Here is a 16,543-nt window from a genome sequence, read left to right on the forward strand (position 1 = left end):
TTGATTGACTCATTCCGGCCAAAGGGCTATTTGTAGAAGGTAGGACTTGGTGCCATTTTCAAGTCAAAGGCTATCTAACGTGAAATTTAATACTACTCCTTGACCGTAGATTTCATGAGCCAATAGGTGATCGCTTTGTGATATTTTAGACAATAAAAGCCTAACATGGATTGCGTGCCTCCTTATATTAAAATACATACATTTTGGCATCGCTGCTCCTTAGTGCACTAGGGCAGAATAGATTAAAACAGTACAGGGTAAGGCTGGGAGTTAGGCTAGCATAAGGACCCCCCTTTTCTCTTGGTCAAGGTAAAAAGAGTTGACTATTGCAATGTCTTTAGCGGAACTAGTTACAGCACACACTGGTGAAGCCATTATATAGTGACATGTTTCATGGCAATTAATGCAGCTGCATGATGAGATGGGAGGCATTCCTCCTAGAGGAACCAATCAGACAGCTTGAGTCCCAATGTTGCTTCGAGGGGTTGCATTGATTCACTGGCCTGCTCTCAACTGACAATCAGCATGCATAAGGCTCACATACAGACTCAGTGCCTGTCAGTTAGTAAATGTGGCACCAAAGTGAATGAATATGTTTGTAACATCCCTGAGGCGTAGGAAGTGATTCAGCACCTGATGACATCCATACCCGCCTGAGGGACACCGGTGTAAAGAAGGTTTTAATGCTACACCTGCTGTTATTTAAGGCTGCATCCTTTCTCTGTCACACCCATAATCCATGCTCATGGTGTCCCAGAAGGTACAGTCCTTGCAGGTGAGATAAGCCAAGCTCCAGTGAAAGAGCTAATGTACTAACTTTTTCCATAGTGTGCCCATGTACCAGGGCATATTCTGCTGGATTCCACAGCTTTAGAAGTCTTCATCTTCTCTCCACTTCAAGTCAATTCCAGAAATACATCACCTCAACCCAACCTCACCTCACATCAATTTTCCCTCAACCTTCTTTCCAGCTCAACTCAATCTCACATCAGCTTCAACCTCACATTAACATCAGCATTCATTAACCTCCCCTTACCCACCTCAATCTCAATATCACCTGCACCTCACCTAATTGTCACTCTTCCCCCAAACTCATCTCACTTGAACCTCAAACTCATTGTCAGCTCACCTCAAACCTCAATCTCACATAAACCTTAGTCTCCTCACCCACAACCTCACCATCCACCTTTCTCCACCTAGTAGCCTCCTCCTTCCTCATTCTCCACTCCTCTCCCTTTTCAGCTCCTTGTCTCATTTTCTCACATACGTATCCCTCACATAACTTCCACTGTCCTCACACCACTCACTCACAGTTATGCCCATTAATATTTTAATATTTTCAGATCCAGGATGCTATGTATCAGGGGTTCTCCATTAGGATTGACTTTCCTGGTACTGTTTTATTGTGGAAAAACAATAATATAAATTGGCATGGGGTAACTATGTTTTAAAACACAAACGCTATGGGTAGATCCACTTTCTAAAGTCTCTTTAATAGTGATTAACTCTGCTATAAGCCAATTTCCCACAGGACCAGGCATTGGGGAGGTGTTTATCAACAACAAGGGGGAACCAAGAGTGGATGATATTTAACGGGGTCCAGTGTACATGTCCAGAAGACTAGTAACACAAGAGGGGTACAAAATTCCCCGATGTGAGTGAAGAGGAGAAGTGTGTGTAGAGCGTAGAAGAAGAGAAACAAGGGAGGGGAATTCCCTTTTTAGAACTAAAACCCTCACACGCCTAGCAAGCTAGATGTCATGCTTCATCATATGGGTTCTGCTCCTCATCAGACTGGCACTGCAATGTCTGACGGGCACCCGTAAAGGGGCTCTTTATCGGAGATCTTTTGTTCCAGCCATATGGTGCTCGCGGGTGAGAGGGCAAGTGAAAGTGTAGTCGTGAGATAGTGGTGAGTTAAAAAAGGTGGGTCAGTCCACAATGAACTTTTATTGGCGTGGCCAACGCCCTTGATTAAAATAGTGGAAGGGGAGATATATGCTGAGGAGATTCAAAGCAAAATACCTACAACCCTCTGATCAGGTCAACATGTTTCTTGCCCAAATGGCAATTCTTCAGGACCTAGGTGTTCAGTACTACACAGTGAAAAACTAAGAATAAAAGTGTATTACAACCTTATTTCTTGAGGTCAGTAATTACCCCTATCTCACGACTACACTTTCACTTGCCCTCTCACCCGCATGCACCATATGGCTGGAACAAAAGATCTCCGATAAAGAGCCTCTTTACGGGTGCCCGTCAGACATTGCAGCGCCAGTCTGACGAGGAGCAGAACCCATATGATGAAGCATGCTAAGTGTGCCAGGGTTTTAGTTCCAAAAAGGGAATTCCCCTCCCTTGTTTCTCTTCTTCTACGCTCTACACACACTCACTTGTCCTCTTCACTCACATCGGGGAACTTTGTACGCCTTTTGTGTTACTATTGGGGAGGTGTTAACTTGGAACAGGGCATGTTGTAAGGCAGAGTTGTACAAACAGTGCAAAGAATCTGAGCACATATCTTCCTAAAATACAAGTCTGCATCAGATTTATAGTAACCCTCTGCCAGATGTTTGCAGCCCCCAGCTCTGGACCCCATGCTCTAGCTACCTAAGAATAAAAGTGCAACAGCTAGTGGCTCCAGATTTAGACACAACACTACAGAAAAGGATGATACATCATTCCAGATATGGCCTCCAGAACTGGGCACAATATATGAGAGGTGTCCTTCAGAGCTTAACCCAATATGCCTCAGGTGGCCACTGGACCTTGATGCAGGTCAGTAGAGCTATCCTGCAAAAATGAACACCAAGGCCCCATAACTGGAAACCAAACTGTACTCCATATGTAAACTCAAGAAATGGGCTTAATGCTCTAAATGTGGATACAACACTAAAGAGATGGTCTCCAGACTGGGCAAAGCACTTCAGCTATAGCCTCTAGTACTTGACACAATATGCCAGAGGTGGCCTACAGATTCTGGCAGGATATGCCAGCAGTGGCATGGCCATGCTTCCCATGAGACATTAATAAGTGGACACAACACTCAGATCTTGTTTCACACATTAGGTAAAATACTCCCAGATTTGTACATCAGCTGTGTCCCAATGTGACCTTCAACACTGGTCACCATATGCCAAAGCTGGATTGTAGAGGAGGACTCATTAGGCAAGGTGAGAACTAGACACAGTGTTCTAGATATGCCTTCAGAGAAGGACACAGAAGTGCAGGCAATGAATTACCAGATATCTTCACTGTACATTTCTAGTACGATTTCGTGTTTTTGTTTGTTTTATTATCAGTTCCACTGCACCACAACATTCATCTTGCTCTCCTCTCAGCATTGTCCTATTGATTACTCGATTTGAGGAACCCAAAAATGAGAATTTAACGATGCTCGGGGACACGGGAAGATTGCACAACTCTGCCTCCCCAATAAATGAAATGTGAAAGTGTGAATAAAATGTGAACTGCTGATCCTCCCACCACCGTAAGTGCCCTGTTGAGGTGTAGATAAAGAGTGCAGTACAGCTGGCTGTGCTTAGCTCTAACCTGTAGTAAAGGATAAGTTGCACTGCTATTGCACATGCTACACCAGCTCTGCATTTTGGAGACAAGATTGCGCTGCTCCCTACTCTGTGTTAAGGAACCTTCGCTGCTGCTGCCTGTGCAGTACCTGCTCTGTGTTAAGGAAGCTTTAGTGCAGATGGTCATGCAGTACCTGCTCTGTGTAAATGATGCTTAACTGTCATTGCCTGTGCAGTACCTGCCCTGTGTTAGGGAACCTTTGCTGCTGCTGGTCATGCAGTACCTGGTCTGTGTTAAGAAAACTTTGCTTCTGCTGGTCATTATTATTATTATTATTAGGATTTGTATCGCGCAACAAATCATCACTGCAGGGATCTCTTGCCGCTTTTGGCGGAACAGTGCTGGTGGCTAGGACCGAGTTATGGATTTAAAACAGCCAGGTTTTTAACAACTTTTGAACTGTCCCAAACTCCCTGATTCCTACTAGTAGTTCATTACTATAATCTAGACTACTGACTAGTAATGCCTGTATTTAGGTCTTTCTGGCCTCCACAGGGATCCACTGGAAGATCTTCCTCAGCATCCGCTTGATGCAAAAGCAAGTGCCTGATGCTGATTTCACATGTTCCTCCAGTGAAAGCTTGTTGTCAATCAATATGCCCAGATTCCGGGCCTCTTTGTTTGGGTTAGGTGCCTCACCCAGTTCCGATGGCCACCAGTCCGAGGTACATATCGCCGTGGCCTTCCCAAACAGGAGGATCTCTGTTTTATTGGAGTTTAGCTGCAAGAAATTCTCGCTCATCCAGGTAGCGATTTTCAGCATACAGGCCTTAAACGTTGCTCTCGTTTCCACTGGGTCCGTCTCGATGGGGATTATCACCTGCATATCATCCGCATACGAGATTGTCTCAAAGCCACAAGATCATATGATGGTAGCCAGCAGAGACAAATAGATGTTGAATAAAGTGGGACTTAGGATGGAGTCCTGCAGGACCACCATGTCTACTGCTGTGGTCTGAGAGAAAAATGTGTCTAATTGGACACATTGTGTTCTGTTGTTAAGGAAGCTCTGCAGCCTGGTCCAGGCTCGGCCTTCGACACCAATCTCCGGCAGCCTGTCCAACAGGATACAGTGGGAGATGGTGTTGAAGGCTGCTGACAGCTCCAGGAGCACCAGTATAGTGGGGATCCCTCTATCCAGTAACATCCTGATAGTTTCCATGACCTCCACCAATGATGCTTCCTTGCTGTGGACTGCACAGAATCCTGATTGCAAGGGGTCGAGTAAACTATGCTGTTGTAGATTTCCCGTAAGTTGCTTATTTACCTGTGTCTGCATGACCTTTGAGCTACTTGGAAAGAGGGAGATTGGTCTGTAATTTTGCAAAGCTGCTGGGTCTGCCAGCACCTTTTTAAGCAGAGGTTTTATATGAGACTTTTTCCATGTCCTTGGGAAAGTGGCCGTAGCCAAGGACATGTTGCAGACCTCAGCTAGTGAGGGGGCTAAGATTGGGGCTAGTTCAGCCATTATAAATGGCACCGCCGGGTATGTGGGTGCACCTGCTTTTGTTTGTGCCAGCAAGGCTTCCACTTGCTCTGTGGCAATGGTTGTGAAGGAGTCTAGTCTGGGTAGTGAGAGGTCTCTCCCAGAAGGGGCTAGCCCCTTAAATACTTCTCCTGCAGCCAGGGAACAGTAGATCATGTCAATCTTGTCCTTGAAATGATTTGCTAAATCATTACATTGTGTTTGTGTTGGGGGATGGAGGGAGTATTTACTTTAGGGTTTGTGAACTCTTTGAATATTTTAAAAATCTCCTTAGAGTAGCTCTTTGCCTCACGTATTCGCGAGCCTAAATGGTTTCTTCTCGCTGTGTTGCAGTTTTTAAAAAAACAACAGAACAATACGGTGGGGGAGGACCTAGGGGAAGTTTAAAGACCAAGCTCTGGGTACTATCCCCAAAAGAACTGATAAACAACAGAGGTACCATAGGGTCTCAAAAGAAAACGCCCAAAAGTAAAGAAAACCAACCGAGAACCCACAATTCCTCACAGGTTGTGTCCCAGAGAGCACTCCAAGGATGAGGAAAAATACCCATCAGTCACCATTCGGATCCGCCCTTCATCATTTGGGATTTTATCCGTACCACCCGTCAGAGGTTAGTAGTGCTCTACTCGGAGGTCAACCCGGTGGTAGGGGGTACCCTCCGTCAGTATTAGAGACAACAGTGTGGTGTACCACTCGATGTAGGTGAGTGGCCAAAAAAGTGGGACTGGGGTGTGCAGTGCAGAAAAAGTGTGAAAGAAAAGAAACGAGGAAAAAGTGTGTTTAAAATTGGTTTTGAAAAAGCACTAGACAAAAGTTTATTCCAGGTGTGCTTGACATACCAATGTTAAAAACAGAGCAACCGCAAGCTGTCTATTTATGTAGACAGCCTATGGTAGGTGTGGTCGACTAGTTTCAGCAATTAGAGGATTATTGCATCCTTGCTTTCATCAGGACCAGATTTACAACAAAAACTACTGCACCAAGTAAGAATGTGAATCAAAATGTAGAAATGACACCAAAGAAACATAAACAAGTGCACACAGTCACCTGAATGCTCCGGGTGCCCTTACAGTCTGTGCAAGTCACTGTGAAGAGAAGAAAGTGGGGAGGTGTAGCTATCAATAACTAATGGGCCAAACAGTAAGACCATTAATTATGGTCTAAACTAGAAAACACATACAAAATGTTGTTTTTGAAAAAGCACTTTCCAGGTGCAAACACAGTAGGAATACATTTGGAACGAAATATCCAATGCCAAATGTCATTAAGCTCTTACCTAAATCTGTAAGGCAGGCTGGCCTCACCCCACCTGGCAGAGGCTCAGGGAGAAATGAAGCACCGCTCTAGAAAACATGCAGGACACACGTTAAAACATAAAATGCACAAGACAGACAAAGGCTCCTCTCACAACTTTTAGCTGAAAATGCATGGTCTAATTAACCATCAGAGGTGATATTATTCTCTGAGGAAAGGCTCCGTCTGTGTAGGGACCCAACGAAAAAAATATATATACAGAAATGCAGCAGGGTGCGAGGGCACCTCTTACCTAACCGTCGGTACTCCTGGCCGGCGTCCTGGCCGTCTGGGGAGGTACCGACAGCTGGCGTGGGACCGTATTTAAACCTTGCACTCATTGGGTATGTCATCACGTGGGGCGTTCTGTGGCGCCTCGAGATTGGTATAAATGTTTCAAGGGCTATACGTCCACTCGTTATTAGTTCGAACAAGGCTCACGCGTACTCAAAATGAACAACAAAAGGCAGGCGGAGAGCTGTTTAATAGCCGCGCTGCTATTGGACGCGCGGTCGCGTTGAGCGTTGAATCGCTTCGCGTGACTGGACGCTTAGTCACGTGGGGCGCTACATCGCGTTCCATGATTGGACAGAGGGCTGCACTTCGATGGCCGGGTCTGCCGTCAGGTTGTCAAGGCGACGGGGGTAAACAGTGGGGATAATAAGTCCTGCTAGTGCACGGACCTGTGAAGTAGATTAAAAGATTACAAACAGCGTTAATTGAAATGTTATAAAAAGCGCTGGCGAACAACAAATAAACGCACAGAACTTTTAACTAACGAGGAGTATAGTTTTATCACGTAGGGTCAGGGCAAAGGTGTATATAGTTCACTCGAAAAGGAGCAAGGCTGTTAAAGAGTGCTTTAACATGTCCTTGGGAAAGTGGCCGTAGCCAAGGACATGTTGCAGACCTCAGCTAGTGAGGGGGCTAAGATTGGGGCTAGTTCAGCCATTATAAATGGCACCGCCGGGTATGTGGGTGCACCTGCTTTTGTTTGCGCCAGCAAGGCTTCCACTTGCTCTGTGGCAATGGTTGTGAAGGAGTCTAGTCTGGGTAGTGAGAGGTCTCTCCCAGAAGGGGCTAGCCCCTTAAATACTTCTTCTGCAGCCAGGGAACAGTAGATCTTGTCAATCTTGTCCTTGAAATGATTTGCTAAATCATTACATTGTGTTTGTGTTGGGGGATGGAGGGAGTATTTACTTTAGGGTTTGTGAACTCTTTGAATATTTTAAAAATCTCCTTAGAGTAGCTCTTTGCCTCACGTATTCGCGAGCCTAAATGGTTTCTTCTCGCTGTGTTGCAGTTTTTTAAGTAGGGTTTATGTGCCACTGAAAAGGCCTGTTTATCCTCTGGCCGCTTGGTTTTCCTCCATTTTCTTTCTCTGCCTCTACACTGGGCCTTTTCCTTTTTCAGACTTTCAGAGTACCAGGGGGTTTAGGTGACCCTTTCCTGCGTATGTACTGCTCTAAAAGGCGCAATAATATTTAGTGTGTCTTCATGTAATACAACTGGTGCTATGTAAAGTGCTCTGATACCTAATTTGGGTAAAGTTCACGCCATATAAAAACTCTGTAAAATAAAAAATAAAGTGCAGTACCTGCTCTGTGTTAAGGAAGATTTTCTGCTGTTTTTCTTGCGGTACCTGCTCTGTGTTAAGGAAGCTTTTCTGCTGTTGGTCATGCGGTACCTGCTCTGCGTTAAGGAAGCTTTTCTGCTGTTGGTCATGCGGTACCTGCTCTGTGTTAAGGAAGCTTTATTGCTGCTGGTCATGAAGTACTTGCTGTATGTTAAGGAAGCTTTGCTGCTGCTGCTCAAGCGGTACATGCTCAGTGTTAAGGAAGCTTTGCTGTTGATGCTACCTGTGCGGCACAAGCTCTGTGTTAATGAAGCTTTTCTGCCACTGGTCATTGGGCCCATGCTCTGTTTTAAGGATGCTTTGCTGCTGTCGATCATGCGGTAACTGCTCTGTGTTAGGAAAGCTTTGCTACTGCTGGTCGTGCGGTAGCTGCTTTGTGATAAGGAAGCTTTGCTGCTGCTGGTCACGCGGTACCTGCTCTGTGTTAAGGAAGCTTTGATTCCACAGCCTGTGTAGTACATGCTCTGCATTAAGGAAGCTTTACTGCTGCTGTTCATGCAGTGCCTGAAAGAAGCTTTGCCTCTGCTGCTCATGCGGTACATGCTCTTTGTTAAGGAATCTTTGCTGCTGCTGCCTGTGCAGCACCTGCTTTGTGTTAAGGAAGCTGTGCTGCTGCTAGTCACGCGGTACCTGCTCTGTGTTAAGGAAGCTTTGCAGCTGCTGCTCATGCTATACATGCTCTGTGTTAAGGAAGCTTTGCAGATGCTGCTTATGCAGCACCTGCTTTGTGTTAAGGAAGCTTTGCTGCTGCTGGTTATGCAGTACATGCTCTGTTTTAAGGAAGCTTTGATGCTACTGATCATGCAGTAGCTGCTCTATGTTACGGAAGCTTTTCTGCTGCTGGTCATTCGGTTCCTGCTCTGTGTTAAGGAAGCTTTGCAGCTGCTGCTCATGCGATACCTACTCTGTGTTAAGGATGCTTTGGTGCTGCTGGTCATGCGGTACATGCTCTGTGTTGAGGAAGCTTTGCTGTTGCTGCTCATGCTGTACATGCTCTGTGATAAGGATGCTTTGCTGCTGCTGGTCATGCGGTACATGCTCTGTGTGGAGGAATCTTTGCTGCTGCTGGTCATGCGGTACCTGCTCTGTGATAAGGATGCTTTGCTGCTGCTGGTCATGCGGTACATGCTCTGTGTGGAGGAATCTTTGCTGCTGCTGGTCATGCGGTACATGCTCTGTGATAAGGATGCTTTGCTGCTGCTGGTCATGCGATACCTACTCTGTGTTAAGGATGCTTTGGTGCTGCTGGTCATGCGGTACATGCTCTGTGTTGAGGAAGCTTTGCTGTTGCTGCTCATGCTGTACATGCTCTGTGATAAGGATGCTTTGCTGCTGCTGGTCATGCGGTACATGCTCTCTGTGGAGGAATCTTTGCTGCTGCTGGTCATGCGGTACCTGCTCTGTGATAAGGATGCTTTGCTGCTGCTGGTCATGCGGTACATGCTCTGTGTTAAGGAAGCTTTGCTGCTGCTGGTCATGCGGTACATGCTCTGTGATAAGGATGCTTTGCTGCTGCTGGTCATGCGGTACATGCTCTGTGTGGAGGAATCTTTGCTGCTGCTGGTCATGCGGTACATGCTCTGTGATAAGGATGCTTTGCTGCTGCTGGTCATGCGGTACATGCTCTGTGTGGAGGAATCTTTGCTGCTACTAGTCATGCGGTACATGCCTTGTGTGGAGGAATCTTTGCTGCTGCTGGTCATGCGGTACATGCTCTGTGTTAAGGAAGCTTTGCTGCTGTTGCTCATGCGGTACCTGCTCTGTGTTAAGGAAGCTTTGCTGCTGCTGCTCATGCTGTACCTGCTCTGTGTTCAGGAAGCTTTGCTGTTGCTGCTCATGCTGTACATGCTCTGTGTTAAGGAGGCTTTGCAGCTGCTGGTCATGCGGTACATACTCTGTGTTCAGGAAGCTTTGCTGGTGCTGCTCATGCTGCACATGCTCTGTGTTAGGGAAGCTTTGCTGCTGCTGGTCATGCGGTACATTCTCTGTGTTAAGGAAGCTTTGCTGCTGCTGGTCATGCGATACATGCTCTGTGTTCAGGAAGCTTTGCTGCTGCTGGTCATGCTGTACCTGCTCTGTGTTCAGGAAGCTTTGCTGCTGGTGGTCATGCAGTACCTGCTCTGTGTTAGGGAAGCTTTGCAGCTGCTGCTCATGCTGTACCTGCTCTGTGTTAAGGAAGCTTTGCAGCTGCTGGTCATGCGGTACATGCTCTGTGTTCTGGAAACTTTGCTGCTGCTGGTCATGCGGTACCTGCTCTGTGTTAGGGAAGCTTTGCAGCTGCTGCTCATGCTGTACCTGCTCTGTGTTAGGGAAGCTTTGCCGCTGCTGGTCATGCGGTACATGCTCTCTGTTCAGGAAGCTTTGCTGCTGCTGCTCATGCTGTACCTGCTCTGTGTTCAGGAAGCTTTGCAGCTGCTGCTCATTCTGTACGTGCTCTCTGTGAAGGAAGCTTTGCTGCTGCTGCTCATGCTATACCTGCTCTGTGTTCAGGAAGCTTTGCTGCTGCTGCTCATGCGGTACCTGCTCTGTGTTAAGGAAGCTTTGCAGCTGCTGCTCATGCTGTACATGCTCTCTGTTAAGGATGCTTTGCTGTTGCTGGTCATGCTGTACCTGCTCGGTGTTAAGGAAGCTTTGCAGCGGCTGCTCATGCGGTACCTGCTCTGTGTTAAGGAAGCTTTGCAGCTGCTGCTCATGCTGTACATGCTCTGTGTTAAGGATGCTTTGCTGCTGCTGGTCATGCTGTAACTGCTCTGTGTTAAGGAAGCTTTGCTGCTGCTGCTCATGCTGTACCTGCTCTGTGTTAAGGAAGCTTTGCAGCTGCTGCTCATGCTGTACATGCTCTGTGTTCAGGAAGCTTTGCTGTTGCTGCTCATGCTGTACCTGCTCAGTGTTAGGGAAGCTTTGCAGCTGCTGCTCATGCTGTACCTGCTCTGTCTTCAGGACGCTTTGCTGTTGCTGGTCATGCGGTACATGCTCTGTGTTCAGGAAGCTTTGCTGCTGCTGGTCATGCTGTACCTGCTCTGTGTTCAGGAAGCTTTGCTGCTGGTGGTCATGCGGTACTTGCTCTGTGTTAGGGAAGCTTTGCTGTTGCTGCTCATGCGGCACCTGCTCTGTGTTAAGGAAGCTTTGCAGCTGCTGCTCATGCGGTACCTGCTCTGCGTTAAGGAAGCTTTGCTGTTGCTGCTCAAGCGGTACATGCTCTGTGTTCAGGAAGCTTTGCTGTTGCTGCTCATGCGGCACCTGCTCTGTGTTAAGGAAGCTTTGCTGCTGCTGTTCATGCTGTACCTGCTCTGTGTTAAGGGTGCTTTGCTGTTTCTGGTCATACGGTACATGCTCTGTGTTAAGGAAGCTTTGCTGCTGCTGGTCAAGCGGTACATGCTCTGTGTTCAGGAAGCTTTGCTGCTGCTGCTCATGCTGTACCTGCTCTGTGTTAAGGATGCTTTGCTGCTGCTGGTCAAGCGGTACATGCTCTGTGTTCAGGAAGCTTTGCTGTTGCTGCTCATGCTGTACATGCTTTGTGTTCAGGAAGCTTTGCTGCTGCAGGTCATGCGGTACCTGCTCTGTGTTAGGGAAGCTTTGCAGCTGCTGCTCATGCTGTACATGCTCTGTGTTAAGGATGTTTTGTTGCTGCTGCTCATGCTGTACCTGCTCTGTGTTAAGGAAGCTTTGCAGCTGCTGCTCATTCTGTACCTGCTCTGCGTTAAGGAAGCTTTGCTGCTGCTGCTCATGCGGTACCTTCTCTGTGTTAAGGAAGCTTTGCTGCTGCTGCTCATGCTGTACCTGCTCTGTGTTAAGGAAGCTTTGCTGCTGGTGGTCATGCGGTACCTGCTCTGTGTTAAGGAAGCATTGGTGCTGCTGCTCATGCTGTACCTGCTCTGTGTTAAGGAAGCTTTGCAGCTGCTGCTCATGCTGTACCTGCTCTGTGTTAAGGAAGCTTTGCAGCTGCTGCTCATGCTGTACCTGCTCTGTGTTAGGGAAGCTTTGCAGCTGTTGCTCATGCTGTACCTGCTCTGTGTTAAGGAAGCTTTGCAGCTGCTGCTCATGCTGTACCTGCTCTGTGTTAGGGAAGCTTTGCAGCTGTTGCTCATGCTGTACCTGCTCTGTGTTCAGGAAGCTTTGCAGCTGCTGCTCATTCTGTACGTGCTCTGTGTGAAGGAAGCTTTGCTGCTGCTGCTCATGCTGTACCTGCTCTGTGTTCAGGAAGCTTTGCTGCTGCTGCTCATGCGGTACCTGCTCTGTGTTAAGGAAGCTTTGCAGCTGCTGCTCATGCTGTACATGCTCTCTGTTAAGGATGCTTTGCTGTTGCTGGTCATGCTGTACCTGCTCGGTGTTAAGGAAGCTTTGCAGCGGCTGCTCATGCGGTACCTGCTCTGTTTTAAGGAAGCTTTGCAGCTGCTGCTCATGCTGTACATGCTCTGTGTTAAGGATGCTTTGCTGCTGCTGGTCATGCTGTAACTGCTCTGTGTTAAGGAAGCTTTGCTGCTGCTGCTCATGCTGTACCTGCTCTGTGTTAAGGAAGCTTTGCAGCTGCTGCTCATGCTGTACATGCTCTGTGTTCAGGAAGCTTTGCTGTTGCTGCTCATGCTGTACCTGCTCTGTGTTAGGGAAGCTTTGCAGCTGCTGCTCATGCTGTACCTGCTCTGTCTTCAGGACGCTTTGCTGTTGCTGGTCATGCGGTACATGCTCTGTGTTCAGGAAGCTTTGCTGCTGCTGGTCATGCTGTACCTGCTCTGTGTTCAGGAAGCTTTGCTGCTGGTGGTCATGCAGTACTTGCTCTGTGTTAGGGAAGCTTTGCAGCTGCTGCTCATGCGGTACCTGCTCTGCGTTAAGGAAGCTTTGCTGTTGCTGCTCAAGCGGTACATGCTCTGTGTTCAGGAAGCTTTGCTGTTGCTGCTCATGCGGCACCTGCTCTGTGTTAAGGAAGCTTTGCTGCTGCTGTTCATGCTGTACCTGCTCTGTGTTAAGGGTGCTTTGCTGTTTCTGGTCATACGGTACATGCTCTGTGTTAAGGAAGCTTTGCTGCTGCTGGTCAAGCGGTACATGCTCTGTGTTCAGGAAGCTTTGCAGCTGCTGCTCATTCTGTACGTGCTCTGTGTTAAGGAAGCTTTGCTGCTGCTGGTCAAGCGGTACATGCTCTGTGTTCAGGAAGCTTTGCTGCTGCTGCTCATGCTGTACCTGCTCTGTGTTAAGGATGCTTTGCTGCTGCTGGTCAAGCGGTACATGCTCTGTGTTCAGGAAGCTTTGCTGTTGCTGCTCATGCTGTACATGCTTTGTGTTCAGGAAGCTTTGCTGCTGCAGGTCATGCGGTACCTGCTCTGTGTTAGGGAAGCTTTGCAGCTGCTGCTCATGCTGTACATGCTCTGTGTTAAGGATGCTTTGCTGCTGCTGCTCATGCTGTACCTGCTCTGTGTTAAGGAAGCTTTGCAGCTGCTGCTCATTCTGTACCTGCTCTGCGTTAAGGAAGCTTTGCTGCTGCTGCTCATGCGGTACCTTCTCTGTGTTAAGGAAGCTTTGCTGCTGCTGCTCATGCTGTACCTGCTCTGTGTTAAGGAAGCTTTGCTGCTGGTGGTCATGCGGTACCTGCTCTGTGTTAAGGAAGCATTGGTGCTGCTGCTCATGCTGTACCTGCTCTGTGTTCAGGAAGCTTTGCTGCTGCAGGTCATGCGGTACCTGCTCTGTGTTAGGGAAGCTTTGCAGCTGTTGCTCATGCTGTACGTGCTCTGTGTTAAGGAAGCTTTGCAGCTGCTGCTCATGCTGTACCTGCTCTGTGTTAAGGAAGCTTTGCAGCTGCTGCTCATGCTGTACCTGCTCTGTGTTAGGGAAGCTTTGCAGCTGTTGCTCATGCTGTACCTGCTCTGTGTTACGGAAGCTTTGCTGACACTGCTCATGCTATACCTGCTCTGTGTTGAGGAAGCTTTGCTGCTGCTGCTCATTCTGTACGTGCTCTGTGTTCAGGAAGCTTTGCTGCTGCTGGTCATGCGGTACCTGCTCTGTGTTAAGGAAGCTTTGCAGCTGCTGCTCATTCTGTACGTGCTCTGTGTTCAGGAAGCTTTGCTGCTGCTGGTCATGCGGTACATGCTCTGTGTTCAGGAAGCTTTGCTGCTGCTGGTCATGCGGTACATGCTCTGTGTTACGGAAGCTTTGCAGCTGCTGCTCATGCTGTACCTGCTCTGTGTGAAGGAAGCTTTGCAGCTGCTGCTCATGCGGTACCTGCTCTGTGTGAACGAAGCTTTGCAGCTGCTGCTCATGCTGTACCTGCTCTGTGTTCAGGAAGCTTTACTGCTGCTGCTCATGCTGTACATGCTCTGTGTTAAGGAAGCTTTGCAGCTGCTGCTCATGCTGTACCTGCTCTGTGTTCAGGAAGCTTTGCTGCTGCTGCTGGTCATGCGGTACATGCTCTGTGTTCAGGAAGCTTTGCTGTTGCTGCTCATGCTGTACATGCTCTGTGTTCAGGAAGCTTTGCAGCTGCTGCTCATGCTGTACCTGCTCTGTGTTCAGGAAGCTTTGCTGCTGCTGCTGGTCATGCGGTACATGCTCTGTGTTCAGGAAGCTTTGCAGCTGCTGCTCATGCTGTACATGCTCTGTGTTAAGGAAGCTTTGCAGCTGCTGCTCATGCTGTACCTGCTCTGTGTTCAGGAAGCTTTGCTGCTGGTCATGCGGTACATGCTCTGTGTAAAGGAAGCTTTGCTGCTGCTGCTGGTCATGCGGTACATGCTCTGTGTAAAGGAAGCTTTGCTGCTGCTGCTCATGCTGTACCTGCTCTGTGTGAAGGAAGCTTTGCTGTTGTTGCTTATGCTGTACCTGCTCTGTGTTAAGGAAGCTTTGCAGCGGCTGCTCATGCTGTACCTGCTCTGTGTTAGGGAAGCTTTGCAGCTGCTGCTCATGCTGTACCTGCTCTGTCTTCAGGACGCTTTGCTGTTGCTGGTCATGCGGTACATGCTCTGTGTTCAGGAAGCTTTGCTGCTGCTCATGTTGTACCTGCTCTGTGTTAGGGAAGCTTTGCAGCTGCTGCTCATGCTGTACCTGCTCTGTGTTAGGGAAGCTTTGCAGCTGCTGCTCATGCTGTACCTGCTCTGTCTTCAGGACGCTTTGCTGTTGCTGGTCATGCGGTACATGCTCTGTGTTCAGGAAGCTTTGCTGCTGCTCATGTTGTACCTGCTCTGTGTTAGGGAAGCTTTGCAGCTGCTGCTCATGCTGTACCTGCTCTGTGTTAAGGAAGCTTTGCAGCGGCTGCTCATGCTGTACCTGCTCTGTGTTCAGAAAGCTTTGCAGCTGCTGCTCATTCTGTACGTGCTCTGTGTGAAGGAAGCTTTGCTGCTGTTGCTCATGCTGTACCTGCTCTGTGTTAAGGAAGCTTTGCAGCGGCTGCTCATGCTGTACCTGCTCTGTGTTAGGGAAGCTTTGCAGCTGCTGCTCATGCTGTACCTGCTCTGTCTTCAGGACGCTTTGCTGTTGCTGGTCATGCGGTACATGCTCTGTGTTCAAGAAGCTTTGCTGCTGCTCATGTTGTACCTGCTCTGTGTTAGGGAAGCTTTGCAGCTGCTGCTCATGCTGTACCTGCTCTGTGTTAGGGAAGCTTTGCAGCTGCTGCTCATGCTGTACCTGCTCTGTCTTCAGGACGCTTTGCTGTTGCTGGTCATGCGGTACATGCTCTGTGTTCAGGAAGCTTTGCTGCTGCTCATGTTGTACCTGCTCTGTGTTAGGGAAGCTTTGCAGCTGCTGCTCATGCTGTACCTGCTCTGTGTTAAGGAAGCTTTGCAGCTGCTGCTCATGCGATACCTGCTCTGTGTTAAGGATGCTTTGCTGCTGCTGGTCATGCTGCACCTGCTCTGTGTTAAGGAAGCTTTGCAGCTGCTGCTCATGTGGTAACTGCTCTCCGTTAAAGAAGCTTTGCTGCTTCTCGTCATAAGGTACATGTTCTGTGTTAAGGAAGCTTTGCTGCTGATGCTCATGTGGTACCTGCTCTACGTTAAGGAAGCGTTGCTGCTGCAGGTCGTGTGGTACCTGCTCTGTGTTAAGGAAGCTTTGCTGCTGCAGGTCGTGTGGTACCTGCTCTGTGTTAAGGAAGCTTTGCTGCTGCTGGTCATGCAGTGCCTTTTCTGTTAGGAGAGCTTGGTAAACTTTAACCATGCAAAAGTGAAAACAATTGTTTTGTTAATGCTTGTTTAATGAGGAATATTCATTGGGTTTGTAAGAATGCCTGAGGTGCCCTGAAAAAGAACTTTGAGAGTGAGACGAAAATATGCCTTTTTTTCATTTTTGCAAAGACGTCCATTGTATGTACAGTTCCAGAAAAGCATTAAGCTAGTAAAAGAACATTGTCTGTTTACAGGTTTGTGCTACAATTTGATCTGTTGGTTATGTTATGTTATGTTATGTTATGTTATGTTATGTTATGTGATGTGATGTTATGTTATGTTATGTTATGTTATGTTATGTTATGTTATGTTATGTTATGTTAATAATGATTTATTAAGCGCACTGACATCGATTGGTTTCCTGGCACTATCGAAAGACAGAGGGCGTGACCAGGGTTTTAA

Source organism: Lissotriton vulgaris, chromosome 5 (genome assembly GCF_964263255.1).
Source record: "Lissotriton vulgaris chromosome 5, aLisVul1.2, whole genome shotgun sequence".
In the NCBI taxonomy this organism is placed as follows: domain Eukaryota; kingdom Metazoa; phylum Chordata; class Amphibia; order Caudata; family Salamandridae; genus Lissotriton; species Lissotriton vulgaris.